Source organism: Scyliorhinus torazame, chromosome 12 (genome assembly GCF_047496885.1).
Source record: "Scyliorhinus torazame isolate Kashiwa2021f chromosome 12, sScyTor2.1, whole genome shotgun sequence".
In the NCBI taxonomy this organism is placed as follows: Eukaryota; Metazoa; Chordata; class Chondrichthyes; order Carcharhiniformes; family Scyliorhinidae; genus Scyliorhinus; species Scyliorhinus torazame.
The window spans coordinates 185011809-185029049 of NC_092718.1; the positions used below are offsets into that span (position 1 = coordinate 185011809).

Here is a 17241-nt window from a genome sequence, read left to right on the forward strand (position 1 = left end):
GCACAATGGAGAGCCCCCGCTCGGGAACGGCAATTTTGGGGCTTTAAGCCCGGTCCCAGGGTCCGCGGAGGCGGCAGAAGAAGGGAGAAGGCACGGAGGAGGCACTGAGAAGACACAGGAGGGAAAAAAAACCCAAAGAGAAATGTCGAGGGTGAGCAAAAAAACGGCCGAAAAAAAACCAGCTGGAGGTCCGTCGGGGAGTGGAAAGGTCACCGCGGGGTCACCAGGAAAAATGGAGGCTGGAGCACCAGGGAAGGCCGCACTGCTTACGGCTGAAGAAATAACCAAGGTGATGGCTGCGGAATTTGAAAAGCAGTTGGCGCAGATTGCGAAATGCATGGAGACGGTGAGGAAGGAGATGAGGGAGGTCTTGAGTGTGCTGGTGGAGAAGGCGGTTTCCCCGGTGAGGACAGAGGTGGCGAGCGCAGTGGCGGAGGTGCGAGAGCAAGGGGAGGCGCTGAAGGAAGTAGAGGAGATGTTATTGCAGCACGGTGATCAACTTGCCTCGATGGGGAAAGAGATGCGGAAGGTGATGGATACTAACAAGGATCTGCGAGGAAAAATGGAAGACCTGGAAAATAGATCCAGGCGACAGAACTTGAGGATTGTGGGGCTGCCCGAAGGAGTTGAAGGACCGAAGCCAACTGAGTATTTTGCCGCGATGCTGGCAAAACTACTGGGGGAGGGGGAGGACCCCTCCCGATATGAACTGGATCGGGCTCATCGGTCGTGGAGGCCTGTACCAAAGGCGAGTGAGCCGCCAAGGGCAGTGACTCTGCTTCCGTAGGTACAGGGTGAAGGAGAAGGTCCTGAGCTGGGCCAAGCAGAAGAGGGTGGTGCAGTGGGCTGGAGCTGGTATACGTGTATACCAGGACTTTACGGTGGAGCTGGCAAGGAGGCGGGCTGCCTTCAACCGAGTGAAGAGGGCACTGTACATTAGCAAGGTGCGGTGCAGCATTGTATATCCAGCGAAGCTGAGGGTGACTTACAAGCTCAGGGACTTTTATTTTGGAACGGCGGAAGCAGCGGAGGAGTTTGCGAAAGCAGAAAACTGTGGCAGAACTGACAAATTGAGAAATGGCCATTTGCCGATGTAACCTCATGACTGTATTTTCTTCTTTTTTGTATCACTGCGCGCGGGTGTAGAGATTAAAGGAGCCAAGGTGGTATATATTTGGACAAGGGAAGGGACGGGACTTTCACTCAAAATGAGAGTTCTTTGGGGTGTAGGTGGATAGGCGGGGTTTGTGTGCTAAAAGGGGATCTTTGGGCTTTCCTGGGGCCGGGCAAGTAGGAAAGGGACCCGGGCGGGGGCCTCCACGCTGGCCGGTGTGTGCCGGCCAGTGAACGGGAGTGAGGTGGGGGGAGGGGCTGTGGCCATCGGAACCTGGCAGAACAGGGTCCGAGTGGTCTAGCCAGGGTGGAAAGTTGGGGGGGGAAGGAACCGAGGGTAGGGGGAGGAGTTTTACAAGAGGCAGTGGACGGGAGGAGCTGGAGACCTGGGGTGGGGGGGTGGGGACTGTATAAGATTAAGGGTGACTACGGGTAATCCCTGATTTATTTTTGTCATTTGTTTATGTAAACATGCGGGTTGAGGTTTGGGGGTTGGTGGGTAGATGGGATCGTTGTTGTTCTTATGGGGACTGACATATCTTGCTGATTATTGTTTATTGTTGATGGATGTAAATGTGGGAGAAAATGTGAAAATGGAGGAGAATAAAAAAAAAAATTTTTTTTAAAGACAATGTCATTCTGGCACCCTGGCAGTGCCCTTACAGGCTGGCAGTGCCAGGGTGCCCAGGAGGCACCAGCAGTGCCCGAGTACCACCATGCCCAGAGGGCATGCAGCTGGATGTCTCTCATCCCCTGGGAGACTCCCAAGACTGCCATTCCATCTGGTCCCCGTTTGTGGAGACCAGTGTATTTCTAGTTGATTTTCTTGTTGTACATCCAATCGTTTAATCAACCTTTATTTTATTTAAAATCATCACAAAGTCGTCTGAGATTCCTTCTCTGGTTTTCACATCTTTCTTCACATTATGCCAAACTGCAAAATACAGTTGAGAGCAGGTGTTTCTAGTTTTTATTCTGGGATTTGGAATACGCTAGCATTTAGCATCAGCTGTGCTCTTAACAAAATACACTGACATCTCACTCACTCTGGTAAACCTGGGAACTGATCGTTCCACGGTGGCCTGGCCCACGATCTGGGTCCACCGATCAGCAGGCGGGCTTATCCTGGTGGGGGCCTTTGTTCCTCCGTGCCGGGCCCCTGTACGTCTCTGCCATGTTGCGTCGGGGCCGGCGCGCAGAAGGCAACCCACCGACATGCACAAACTCACGCCGGCCGTGGCGCGCATGCACGAGCTCACGCCGACCTTGGCGCGCATGCGCGAACCCGTGCACCCGTGCTGACACCCATATCGGCAGCTGGAGCAGCATGAGGCTCTCCAGTGCCGTGCTGGCCCCCTTATCCCTGATCCTAGGGGCCAGATGACGGTGTCGTAAAACGCTCCGGCGTTTACGAAGGTGTCAACACTTAGCCCCAGGATCGGAAAACCCCGCCCCTTGTTCCTTCAATGAAGCAGATCCATTAAAAGCCTTTCACCACCCCACCCCACTCTTTGATGTTGCAGTTCACATTATTGTGGGGTGGACACCTCTTTCTGGCTTCAATTAGGTCACTGCTGTGCACCTGCCTCGATGGGAGGAGGGGGGGGGGGGGGGGGGGGGATGGCAGAGTAAAATTCTACAATTTTAACTGTCACTGTGAAACTCCTGGCACCTGCTCCGAAAATGGCTGGAGAATGGGCGGGTCCCTGGTCGCGCATGCGCACGGATACGATCTGCAGCGGTCGCACCGTACAACATGGCGCCGGCCGGGCGCAGACCTGACCCGCCAGCCGCGAACCCACAGGCCACCCCCTGGCCACCTGCCTCCCCACCAGTCCCGCCAGCCCTCGCGGACGCCCCTGCCAGCGGCACGGATCCCAGTCGAGTGTGGCGGGGCTGGACGCAGTCCGCAGCCGCCAGGCCAGGTTCCCAACTGCGCGTTCGGGAACTCAGCCCATCGGGGGCAGAGCATCACGGGAGGGCCTGCGAATGTCGCGCCAACACCATTGCCACGGCAGGCGGCGCGAAACGCGATTTGGCCACTTCCGAAATAAAGCACTGTAATCACTACACTTGTTCCTGAACTGAATGGTTTGCGGAGCATGGCTGATCAGTGTCAAACCGGCCCCGATTTGGGCATCGGAGTGGATTCTCCGCCCGAGCGCTGATTATGACACTGCCATTGGGCAAAGGAGAATCATGCCCCATGTTTTTTAAAGGCATTACAAGAAAAAATGTGGATCTGAACCTGAATTATAACTTCTGATACTGTTATTTTATATGTTAGAATCCTTAGTTTGAACCGAAGTTCTACAGATGGACGGGTATTTTTCTCCCAATTGTTAAAGTAGATACGCTGGAACCTTGATCAGAGATTACAAAAGATGTGAGACTTGGTACCTTGAGGACCAAACAATAGATCCTGACTTCTATCAACAAATTGTTCAGAGGGTCTTTTGTACAGAGAATTATTAAGATAAATGTAGATTCCCACCCTCAGAAAAATGCACAATTGACTGAATTTAGGGTGCAAATAGTAATGTACCGAACCTGTGCAAATAATTACATTGGACACCAGTAATAAAACACACTGAATGAGGTGGATGCAATAATAGCATTGACTAAATAAATTACTGAACCAAAGTCAAATGTTTAAATCACAAGATGGATTTTTTAAAATCGCATGGCTGCCTTTGTTCAAAAAATGTAAAACTCAGAGCAGATCGTACAGAGAATGGAAAACTATGCCCAAGTCAATTTCTTCAGTAATTTGATAAGATCATTGCCGGAAATAAAAAAGGAAGAGATTAGAAATATAAAAAAATGTTTATGGCTCTTTGAACACAGAATTTCTAACCTGAACCAATGGTGGAAACAGCTTAAAAATTGCTTTTAAATAGGAAGTGGATACATTTTCTTTCATGAGATTGGGTGGATAATTCTCACAGTTCATTGGCACAGTCATGATGGGAATAATAACCTCCTTTTATACTGTAAAATTATTTGATTCTATAATTCTTTGATCTCCACCTTTTGGGTTAAACTGTAAAAGTTGACTTTCCAACCACGCCATCATGGCTTAGTTTGGACGATCTTTTCCATCATATTATTTTTTTTTTTCTACCTTTCCTACAGTTATGAATTTAAACACAGGTTTTCAATTGTTTCAATATTGCTATCCTGCTGCACATGGTATGTTATAAATAAAGCAATTTTTGCTATTTTTTGTATTCTCACTGTGTATAATTTTACAAACGGAATAATTTTCCCAAAAGCAATAAGGTTTTAGAAAGTTAACAGAGGAGGGCTCCCAGAACAATGACAGCAGCTTTAGCGAGTCCCCCGGTTATGTTGAATGTCATCATTAAACAGAATCATGCGTAGAATGACTGCTGCTACTGGAATAGGATGGAGGCTAAGTCTTCTGGCTGGTATTTCACCATGTAAGTGAACAGCATTCAAAAAGCTCAACAACAAAGAGTTGTCAGTCCATTTAATCAGTTCTCGTATTATTAGCGAATACTTAAACCAACAGACCTTGAAATAACCAGTGGTTTAGCTATTACTGGAATCTAGTGAACCCTAACACCAGTCAAGGAACACTTGCTCCCCTTCAATCTATGTCTTGGAAGAAATGATTCTAATTTCTTCAATCAGAAAATCAGATTGCAACAGGTAGGTATATCAACGATAATGAGAATAATTATCCACAGAGTATGTAAAACATTTTGAGGATCATTTTAACCTAGGTTTTTGGTGGGAACTCCATGTGATTGTGTGGAATGCCAATTTATTCCAATAGAGGTCAAAATTGTGAAAAGTGTAAAACCAGTGTTGCACCCTATTTCCCTAAATTTCCCCATGGACAGGTTAGGTTAAAGTTGCATGTGCAAGTTCTTCCCAATCAATCTTACACTCAGCAGTAAACTGAGACTATATTAGCATTCTCTTGTGGCCATTTGTACGTATGTATCTATAAACCAACCTGTGTAAAATAGTACAATTGGGTACTTGAAAGTAATGAAATGAAATGAAAATCGCTTATTGTCACAAGTAGGCTTCAAATGAAGTTACTGTGAAAAGCCCCTAGTCGCCACATTCCAGCGCCTGTTCAGGGAGGCTGGTACGGGAATTGAACCGTGCTGCTGTCCTGCCTTGGTCTGCTTTCAAAGCCAGCGATTTAGACCTGTGCTAAAACAGCATACAGTCCCTTCTTGGCGCGCAAGAAATCACAATCTGGCAACAAGGCTGGGATGGTGGATTTCCCTAGCCAAGGAAATTTGGTTGGAGAAGTTTCAAACATACCAACAGAAGTATTGTGATGGTTTTATTTGCTGAGGAATAGGTTTTAACATTCAGTCTTAGAGAAAAGGCATTTGTACACGTAGGTGGTCTGCCTTCAAAGACGGCTGCACTAAAAACATATTGGTGGACAACTGGGGGCATATAAACATGACTGAGTTTTTCTCGGTGCGTATGTGGAACAGCTAGGGATGTTTTCACTGCCATAATATCCTCAAAAATGTAGCTGTTAATCATGCAGTTGGGAAAAGGAAAAATTGAATATTTTTCACGGACAACCCGGACCCAGAAGCGCATAAAATGTTCTAGAATGTGTTCAATCCTGTGCTCAAAAGGCACACTGCTGTGGGGCATTTTGTGGAAACTTAAGCAGCACTATAAACCCAAGTCATTGGAGATTGCAGAAAGCTATTGGTTTGGAACAAGGCATGAGTTTCCCAGTGAGGGTATTGGATAGTTTATCGTGTCTTTGATAAAACTATCCATTCACTGTAATTTTTAAGAATTTCAAGAGGGAGCACTGCGGGACAGGTTTGTGTGTCATTTAAAAAGTGAACACATTTGCAGTAACTTGCTGACATTGCCAAGGTAACTTTTGACATAGCTTGCCAGACATCGCGGTCCATGGACATGGTGGAATGTGACTCATTGGATTTAACAACTGCCAGTCCTCTGCTGATATAAACATGCCATAGCTGAGTAAGCTGAAAGTCTCAACAAAGACCCGTTATTGGAGGTTGGGGCAACATTGGGTACAGAATTGTCCATTTGTGAAGGCAGAGTGCTACGGCTGCAAGAAGAAAGGTCATCGTGCCAAGCCATTCCAAAAGAATATAAATGGAGAAAACAGTGGCTAGAGATTGCACACAGTTGTCAAACAGCTCCATGTTGATGAGAGTTTGGTTGGTCCAGTAGAAATTCACAGGACATCATAGTCCAAGTAGTATTGAATCAATCTCCGGTAAATGTGGAAGTGGACACAGGGCAACAGTTAGTATAGTAATTCAGGAATTGCACTGTGATAAACTGACCCAACATCAGCTGAGAAATCACATGTAGAATTAGAAAGTTATGGAGGAGAAAAAGTTCTCATATGGAAAGTGTGTCAGTTCCAATCACATGCAAGGAGTAATATGCAAAATAGTCCATCAAAGTGATGAAGAGTGAAACACCAGCCTTGTTAGAAAGAAACTAGTAGGCAGCATTTAAGTTAAATTGGTACAGCCTTTTTCACATAGAAATTAAATTCTCAATGCAAGATGGCATGATCGACAAGTACTCTCAGGTATTTAGCGAAACGGGCAAACTGATTCAAGGAAATAAGGCTAGCGTACAGGTTCAGAGGAACGCAAGACCAATTTACTGCAGACCGCATCCAGTACCTTATGATCTAAAGCAGAAAGTAGACCAAGAGTTGAAAAGATTTGAGACTGAAAATTTTATCCCTAAGGTATAACAGAGTAATTGGGCACCCATAATGCTGGGAGAAAAATAGTGTAAGAATATGTATTGATTTTAAGACAACCACAAATCAGCCACCGGAATGAAATCCACCTGAAACTTTGCCAAACGTGGAGGATCTGCTCACAATGTTATCAGGGGGGCAGATTTTCTTCAAAATTACATCTGACAAATGCCTTTCTGCAACTTAAATTAGATGATGAGACTGGGTCATATTTGACTATTATTAGGAAATCATGATAAAATTTAAAATACAAGAATTCCACCCATTGGGAATGTGTTCCGGTCCATAGAAGAATGCTGTGTCAACTCCCAACAAGTTGCACTTGGAGAAAGTATTTGAGAAGCCCCAGTTCTCTGTACCCTCAATTGGAGGCAACCTCAAATTATATTGGTGCCTGGTGTGGTAACTATTGCTGGATTTTGCGACCGGTTCTAAAACCTATGGGATGTTGTTTGGGGAAATTGAGCTCTAAGATTTAAAAAGTAGAGGAGTTTGGAACTGGGTGAATTTAAAGATACTGACCGGGACCCTCGCCGGGTCGGAGAATCACTGGGCGCGGGAATCCCACCACGCCGCTCCGACGCCAGGCCGCCGATTCTCCGGCGACCGGAGAATTGGCGGCATTCGCGCCCGTGCGGTCGCCACGGCGCCGGTCGGGGCGGTTGAAAGCGACCCCCTCAGCGAATCTCCGCGCTCCACGGTGGCCAGGCCACGATCGGGGGCTACCAATCGGCGGTCGCGCTCATTCCAGGGGGGGCCTATGTTCATCCACGCAGGGCCCCTGTAGGGCTCCACCATGTTGCACGGGGCCGGTGCGGAGACGGCAACCATGCGCATGTGCCGGCGCGGAGACGGCCGTGGCGCGCATGCGCGGACCCGCGCTGGCCGTGTAGGGCCGACTTTCAGTGCCGGAGCAGCGCAAAGCACTCCGCCACCATTCTAGCCCCCGAAGAAGAGGAGAATTACTGGACCTGGAGGCCCGTTGACACTGGCATAGCTCGTGCCAGTTTTGACGCCAGCGTCAACACTTGGCCACGATATCGGTGAATCCCAGCCACTGTGTATAGCCATTAATGTAGTTATGTGTATTAAAGTTGATTTTCTTGTGCGTGTTTTATTGTTTAATAAACATCTATTTTGTTTAAAATGGTCATGACAACATCTGGGACATCCTTCACTGGTCTTCACATCTTTCTTCACGTTATACAAAATTGCGAAATACAGTTGAGGGCAGGCATTCCAAGTTTCCCTTCTGGGATTTGGATTATCCCTGCATGTAACATCAGCTGTGCTCTTAATATTATTAAAGATGAGAGATTTATCCAGTGCCTATATTAGGACCAAATAGCAAGTATCTGAGGGACAATCAGATATGTTTCAAATGAAGAGAGGAGTCCAACAATCCTGGGCACTGTCACCAAAATGATTCAATTCATACATGGTAATTCAGAGAATTGGATATACTTCCACGGGTAAAAATTGGAAGTAAGAACATAACAAGCTTACAGTGCGCTGATGACACTGTGTCACCGGCAGAATTAGAAGAGGCCCTACAAAATATTGTAGATTAAGCAAAATCTAGACGTTTGGTGTATGGATTGAGTACGGGCACCACGATGACAAAAATAATGGTAGTTAGAAGAAATGCATTCGAAGAAATGAAAGTGAAGATTAAAGTGAATGGTGTCACACAGAAACAAGCAGATAATTTTTTTATATTTAGGACAAATGACAATAGAAGATGGCAGATATGATGTAGGTCGAAGAAGGTTAGCGATAGCTGGAAGTAGTTTTGTGATGATGAAGGGTGTGTTAACAAGAGAACTCAAGCTTGCAACAAGGGAAGAAAACTCATAAAATGTTGCATTCTATCCACTTCCCTGTGTGCCTCAGAAATCTGGACAATAAATAAAGATCTGTGGAAGGAATTAAAGGTCTTTGAAATGTAGATGCTATGACATATGTAAAAAATTCAAATATACAGACCATAAGACAAATGAAGAGATGATTTGAAATAGCAAGAACGGCGAGAACTCTAAAAAGCGAATTCTGTAAAGAAATGTTAGGACTTTAGCAACGTGATCAGAACTGAAAAGCTCTACAGATCTCTTCCAGCGGGCAAAGTGGAGGGCGGCAGAAAGAGGGTCAACCAGGAATAGTTAGATGACGGGCATCACAGGGAGGTTGCAGATGAGCTACAGTAGATTTTGTGAAAATGGCACAAGACAGGTGAGTATGACATACCCTGAGAGCAGATCTCCTGGCAGAGGTGGCTACAAGCAGCAGCAGCAGCTGCAACACACCTGCGTCTATTTCAGTTTCACAGGCTGCACTTTGGTGTTTCATCCGCCCACCTAATCTTCCAAGGGGGTGATGAACCAAGTTTTGCGAGGAATTCTGGGGGGGGGGGGGGGGAATGGAGTGTGCTATTTGGATACAAACATGCACAACAGGTGCAGTTTCTCTAAAAAGAGTAAGTTAAAGATTTGCCTGTGAACAGGACAGGAGCAGTTTCTCAAAGACTGGCAGGTTAAATAGTAGTTTGAGACAGGCAAGAATCTGAAAGCTGGCTCCTGACGAATATCTCTTATTTTCAAAGCAGTGCATGCAAGACTATTAAGCAAGTATTCCTGGATCTGCTAACTATATTTAAAAGTGGACTTTGACCTAAGGTGAGTGGAGATAAAATAGCAGTTAGCAGCATTTCATTTCATTGTTAATCATTGTTTAACTGGTAATTGTAAGCTATTTTCTTTATGAGGTTAAAGTCAGCAATAAAGTTTAATTATACCATATCCCTATTTGTGTGTGGAATCACTCTTGGAGGAAGTATCCTTTCCTCGCAGTTTTACCAATTAAATAGAATATTGGGGTTTCTGTTTGTTATCCCAACAACTGTTGGGGCCTGGTCCAGGATCCTAATATTCAGGCTCTCAGCTGAGTCAGACTATTTGCCCTGGGCATGCAAGAAATGTATAAAAATATTTTAAAACTTATCTTTTGGAGTTCTGCTGGTCCAATTTCTATTGGCCAGACAGGTCACAGTTGCTTCTAGCTGAGACAACAGAGTTATAACTGCTTTTAGGTCTCAATATTATCAGCACCTAACAAGTAAATGAAAAGAAAAGGGCCTCATCAGCTTTGGACTGGTGTCCTAGCCACATGTTCAGTTGAGGAGGTTACAATTGGGAATGATCAGCTTCCATGGGCTCCAGGTCACATAAATTATCATGGCAATTTTGATTATTCACTCCCTCGGTTTTCACTGGAATGACAGGGTGGGGTTAAAATTGTTTTATGTAAATGCATTTTGGTAGTTAGCAGAAATAAGTCCATGATTCAAAACCACAGAACCAGCAGGAGGTTTGCAATTACACTTCTAACCTCTTGTTAACTGTTAATACTCTTATTCCCTCAGCTCCTATAATAATCTCTTACCACCAGGAAAATACATGTGGAAGAGCATGGGAATCTGTTTGGTATTCACGGTTAAATTTCTGACAGCCAGATGGTTAAATAGGAAACTAGAAGCCGATCTTTTACTTAATACTAGATGTACTTACAGAAGGCAACATTACACATGTCTGCCTTCACTCTGACCAATGCGCAGTCTCCCAGAAGTCTCTCGTCACATGTGCTCAAGGTACTTAATCAATCAATGCCCTCCCCGTGTATCCTTAATATAATAACACAATTAACATGCATGATGACATTTCTCGTGCATATTTTAGTCTTTCACCTATTTATTCACTTTTGTTTCTTGGTATTTATTTTCCTGCAGAAACACTTTTTGGTTTTATTCTCCATGTTCCCTCTCAAGTGCCCATTTGCATCTTTCGTGTCACCTCACCAAATGTTACCAACATGTCAATAACCCCCATGATCTAAATAAATACAGAAGTAGGATTAGGAAAATATAGAAAAGATGTTTCACCAGATTTTAGTGAAAGTTATCCAATAGCACAGCAAAGAAAGCAGAAAAAGGCACACAATGATGTGACTGGCTTTATATACTACACAATGGCTATGTGCCTTTCACAAGAAAAATAAATCCAATAATTTTCCCCCAGTATACATCAAACCTAATCCTATCATGTGCAGAGGCAGGTGAAGATTTCAAGTATTATCTCACTTGAATAGTGCTCGAAGTCTGTTACACAATTAACGTTAGTTGACAAAATCTCTTTTGGTTTAGAGGATCAACTACACCGCTCAACATCAGTTAAACTCAGCCTCTGTTAATTTTGTCATGGAAACATATAAATACATAACCTCATAATTAGCCACGGGTTCAGGATTCTATTCAAGCAGCAATGCATCTAAACAGACACAATATTGATGAAACTTCACTTATGGCTAAGAATTTACTTAACTCCAACTTTCAAGTTCAATGCACCAACAAAGGCAATTTACTTACTTTAACAGCAGGAAGTTTCGAAAGTAGCTTGTTTTTGCTGGGTCTTGTTCTTTCTGGATTCTATTCAATCTATGGGCAGAAAAGAACAGTGCATTAGAACGGTATATTTCTAATAGGCCTCAGACAAGACAGAACTGTAACAGCTTATGAAGCTCCTGAATCCCATGGTGAGATTTTCCGCTGGTGTTTGGAAGGTTATACCACGCTGCAGTGTTAAACAGCCTGTTTTTCCCATCCCTATGTTTGCATGTATGACTTAGGCCGTCAAAAGATTGGCCATGCTCCACCCTTGTAGCTTGCCCTGACCAACTAACTGTCAACAGTATCTGCAAATGTTTTAATAACTACAATATTAGTTTATCATTGTTATCAATCTCTATATCCTGTTTTAATCTTGCTAAAAATGTATATTTTAAGGCAGATGAAACGAACCAAATAATAGTCTTACATCTGTATGTGTGTGTACCTGTGTTAAAAGACCTACAGCAGTCTGATTTAGATTGCGGGGGGAGACAATCAAACCAGCGCTGCATCAATTTTAATGTGAGTCAGGCTGTTGCTCCAAACACTACAACGCCCTTGAAACCAGTTTTAAGTTGATGGTGTCATTCTAAATTGACAGCATTTGCACATCTAATACTACAGCTTTGAGGATTTCCATGACTATCCAGGCCTCACACATTGCCCAGCTGTGATTGTTTTAAATTTGATAAACTAAAAGTACATTCCAAGATAAGTACACAAAAAAAAATGTATAGTCTTTTTCACCCCCATCGGTTTATGAAAACCTGCAAAGTTTGTTAAGAAAGGACAGCTACAAAGAAACTTGTAACTTCTGACCGAGTCCTTGAGCCATTGAGGACATTACCTAAGCAACTGATTTGGAGGGACAGGTTAGGGTAGCTGCTGAACATTGTAACCATATTACAGATCCAAGGGAATTGTGGAGAAAATCTGCTGATTTTTAAAAAAATTCCCAGTCCTGTCCTGCTTGCATTCAAATTCAGTTACACATTCTTCTGACATCCTCCACGGCAATTTTGATATTCATCAAAAATTAACAATTTAATCTGAAAAGTATCACATCTGGAAAGCAAATATATATATACATAAACAAAATGCACATCCACACGTATATACTCACCAATATTCCAGTATGAATAGATCAATTCAATTCAAAACTCCCTACTGTGTACAAAAAAACACAACCTCAACGAAGTTAGCAGTTCCATCCTAAGTGGGCCTATTAAATGGACATTTTACACTCAACTATAGAAATTTCCAAAATTTGGATTTTTTACCTGTTTTTTGCAGCGATCTCCTGCTCATTAATTAGACATATTCATGATCAGAACTGCCCCCACCCCGAGCTTGGAGAATAATAAAACAGAACTGATAATTTATCCCACAATTCAACATCAATTATGTATTGAGCAAAAAGGAATTGTTCCTGCCCACAGTTCACATGACTAAACACATCACGCACCGTTTTATGCAAGTATGTGCCTGGGATCTGGTTTAACGGGGAGCAGAAGACTTTGGAATATGTTTTACCTGGAAATTGGACTGTCGATACCAAGAGGACATGAAAGCTGAGTCCAATCTGGCATTCACCTGCATGCTGGAGTTCACAATTCTGGTTAGACATGTTCCTGGAGGCTTCATCACATGACCACCTGCACCAACCGCCCAAACCAGTCCTGCAACCTGCCTTTCCGTCTCAAATGTGTTTATAAGCCAAGAAAAAGTGTTCGCAGAAAATGGGGGAAACAAACCTACACGGTCTTTAAATGTGCCTGTGGATTTTCTGCTGGATCTCGGCGTACTACCCAAGAGGCTAATCTTCAATTCCTGGACACTGGAACAATCCTGCTGAATTGGCAACATCAATGCATACACTTGTGGTGTTCTTGTGAGTACTGTCAAGAACCCTGTTATTTTTTCAGTTTACAGGATGTGGGCGTCGCTGGCTCGGCCAGCATTTATTGTCCTTTAGCCCGTTGTCCTTCAGAAGGAGGTGGGGAACTGCCTTCTTGAACCACTGCAGTTCCTGAGGTGTAGGTACACCCACAGTGCTGTTCTGGAGGGAGTTCCAGGATTTTCACCCGGTGCTGTTGGGAAGTGGGTTCCAGGATTTTGACCCAGCGACAATGAAGGAGCTGCAATATATTTCCAAGTAGGGGTGGTTAGTGACTTAAAGGGGAACCTCCAAGTGGTGGGATTCCCAGGTGTCTGCTGCTCTTGTCCTTCTAGATGGTAGGGGTCATGGGTATGTAAGGTGCTGCCGAAGAAACATTGGCAAGTTACTGCAGTGCATCTTGTAGATGGTAAACACGCTGCTACTGTTCGTCGCCGGTGGAGAAATTGAATGTTTGTGGAAGGGGGAGCAATCAAGCGGACTCTTTTGTCCTGGATGATGTTATTGGAGTTGCGCTTCTCCAGGCAAGTAGAGTATTGCATTACACTCCTGACTTATGCCTTGTAGATAGTGGACAGGCTTTGGGGGGTCAGGAGGTGTGTTACTCGCTGTAGGATTCCTAGCCTTTGACCTGCTCTGGTAGCTACAGCATTAATACGGTTAGTCCAGTTCAATTTCTGAACAATGGTAACTCCCCAGGATGTTGATTGTGGGGATTCAGCGATGGTAATAATAATAATAATAATAATAATAATAATCACTTATTGTCACAAGTAGGCTTCAATGAAGTTACTATGAAAAGCCCCTAGTCGCCACATTCCGGCGCCTTTTCGGGGAGGCTGGTACAGGAATTGAACCCGCGCTGCTGGCATTGTTCTGCATTGTTCTGCATTACAAGCCAGCTGTTTAGTCCATTGTGTTAAACCAGCCCCTAATGCCATTGAATGTCATGGGGCGATGATTAGATCCTATCTTGTAGGAGATGGTCATTGCCTGGCACATGTGGCGCGAATGTTACTTGCCACTTGTCAGCCCAAACCTGGATGTGTCCAGGTCTTGCTGCATTTGAACATGAACTGCTTCATTATCTGAGGAGTCTGTACAGTCTGCAAATATCCCCACCTGACTTTGTGATGGAAGGGAGGTCATTGATAAAGCAGCTGATGCTTGGGCCCAGGACACTATCCTGAGGAACTCCTACAGTGCTATCCTGGAGCTGAGATGATTGAACTCCAACCACCACAACCATCTTCCGTTGTGCCAGGTATGACTCCAACCAGTAGAGAGTTTTTCCCACGATTCCTACTGACTCCAATTTTGCTGGGGCCCCTTGATGCCGTACTCAGTCAAGTGATGCCTTATGTCAAGGGCAGTCACTCGCACCTCATCACTGGCATCCAGCACTTTTGTCCATGTTTGAACCAAGGTTGTGATGAGGTCAGAAACAGAGTGACCCTGGTGGAACCCAAACTGAGTGCCCGTGAGCAAATTGATGCTCAGTAAGTGCCGCTTGATAGCACTGTTGATGACTCGACACTCTTGACTACAGAGCTTGTTGTGGAATTGCTTCACTCTATCCATCACTTGCTGCTTATGCTGTTTGGCACACAAGTAGCTTCATCAGGTTGACATATAATTTTTACACATGTTCTTCTGCAGTCTTCACTGTACCAGGGTTGATCCCCTGGCTTGGTGGTAATGGTAGAGTGGGGGATAAGCCGGGCCATGAGGTTGCAGATTGTAGTCGAGTACAATTCTGCTTCTGTTGATGGTTCACAGCACCTCACGGATGCCCAGTTGCTAGATCTGTTCGAAGTCTATCCCATTTAGCACAATGTAAGTGCCACACATGATGGAGGGTATCTTCAATGTGAAGACGAACTTTGTCTCCACAAGGACTGTGCGGTGGTCACTTCCACCAATACTGTCATGGACAGATGCATCTGCAACAAGCAGTGGTGAGGTAGGACATACCCAGGAATGATGATAGTGGTGTCTGGACAAGCCCCCATATGGTACTGAGGACTTTGCAGGGGCGACAGGGCTGTTTGCCATTGTCATTTCGGGTGCCTCGATCGATGCCGGGTGGCCAATTTCATTCCTTTTTTATGAGTTGCGTTTTTGAGGGCATTTAAGAGTCAACATGTGGGTCTGGAGTCACATGGGCCAGACTAAGTAAGGACAGCAGGTTTCATTCCTTAAATGACATTGGGTGAACCAGATGGGTTTTTACAACAATGGTTTCATAGTCATCATTGGACTTTTAAATCCACCATCTGCCATGGTGGGATTCGAACCCAGGTCCCCAGATCATTACCTTCGGTCTTTGGATCACTAGTTCAGTGTCAATTTCACTATGCCACCGCCTCACCTTAGACTCCCCTCCCCTTTTTGCTATCTAACCAGGAAAAGGCCCACTATAACAAAGATAAACGGTTTCAGCACACCACAGCAATACCCATGGTGAAAAGATTATTTAATCATTGTGATTTGGAATCTGGCCATCTGAAGTTTATGAAGGTCCAAGACCACCCCAAAATTAATATGAACATGTACTTTAAAAAGGATATTAAATAATGCACTGATACAGGTGTATATTATTTTTGCAAGTAACAACATGGGGATTGCCTCAAGTTGTTTTAAGTGCTCTACACAATTCTTCCTTGACATTTTGACTCATTGTGTTTAATATCCTTTGGCTACTGACTAGATTTCAATTAAACAATGAGTATTAGATCACCAGTTAAGTGCCTCCCACTAAATCACTGCATTCCTGAGTCATAATGTTATGCAAGCCAACCTAGAAAACAAGTTGACCAAAAGTTTCATAAAAGAGGATAGTTCAAGAACAGCTTGTTACCTTATGGGAACAAAAATTTAAACAGCAAGTGAGGAGGGAGCGGCAATGTGTTGGGGGTGAAAGCAGTGGAAGCAGTTCGCCACAGAGATCAATGCTAAGAGTCCAACCTCAAGGACGAAAGTTCAATGACCACAGTGGTCACTGAACTTTCGTCCTTGAGGCCGGACTCTTAGCATTGATCTCCGTGGCGAACTGCTTCCACTGCTTTCACAGTGCAAGCTTGTAGATACCAAGATTGGCACAGCACGTCCTCAACCCCTTCGAGGAAACGCTGCTTGGGGTTATTGGCAAAAACATCACTGAATTGCTGGTTGCAACGTCCTCAGAATAACTTATCTACCTTCTGAAAACCAATTTCACCCTCATCTAGCAATTTGGTATGATGTACAAGCTGCCAATGGTGTAAAACCATGCATATTTTTCTTTTGAGTTATCCACCCTTCCTTCCCTCACTCCAAACTTCACCTTGTGCATTTACGCTTTCAGATACCTGAAACCTGCTATCTCACCAACCAATGGTACCTGATGAAGATGAATGTCCAAAGGAAGAGCACACCTCTGAAGATGATGCACCGTCATTTGATCTGACACATGCAGCCACCAGCTAGAGATTGGCACTATGCATACCTGAGACTGTAATATATACGGTGGAGCTGAACATCACGAGTGACCTGGACACGGGTGGTCTGAAGTGCATGTGCCAGCTCCCTGGAGGGTGAAGTCACAGACAATTCTGTTACAGAGTACTCATTGCGACTTTGATGAAACCTTTTCCCAGGGTGGAAGAGTCAATTGCGAGGGAACATAGGTGTGAATTGCGAGGGGCAAAGTTTAGAGGAGATATGCAAGGTAGTTTTTTTTTTTTTACAGAGAGTAGTGGGTGCCTTGAACTCGCTGCCAGAGGAGGTGGTGGAATCAGGTACAATAGTGACGTTTATAGGGAGTCTTGACAAATACATGAATAGGATGGGGATAAAGGGATACGGACGCCGGAAGTGTAGAAGATTTTAGGTTAGATGGGCAGCATGGTCGGCGCAGGCTTGGAGGGCCGAAGGTCCTGTTCCTGTGCTGTACCTTTCTTTGTTCTTAACCAACCGCCTGTGCTCCAAGAAGAATACCAGTAGCCATGACGCAGAAAGTAATGAATGAGCTGCATCAGATGACAG

General features: G+C 44.6%; 1 protein-coding gene across 9 annotated transcripts in view; it reads right to left on the reverse strand.

Moving 5' to 3' along the window:
- Positions 1 to 17241, reverse strand: part of LOC140386791 (rab effector Noc2-like) — a 291632-nt gene that overhangs the window by 178864 nt on the left and 95527 nt on the right. For 8 of the 9 annotated variants that reach the window (XR_011933672.1, XM_072469490.1, XM_072469500.1 and 5 more), the window contains exon 2: positions 11298 to 11366. The gene's annotated coding sequence lies outside the window, so the exon portion shown is untranslated. Of the gene's footprint in view, positions 1 to 11297; positions 11367 to 12851; positions 12921 to 17241 lie in introns of those variants that run through there. The other variant, XM_072469493.1, reaches the window with a different exon arrangement.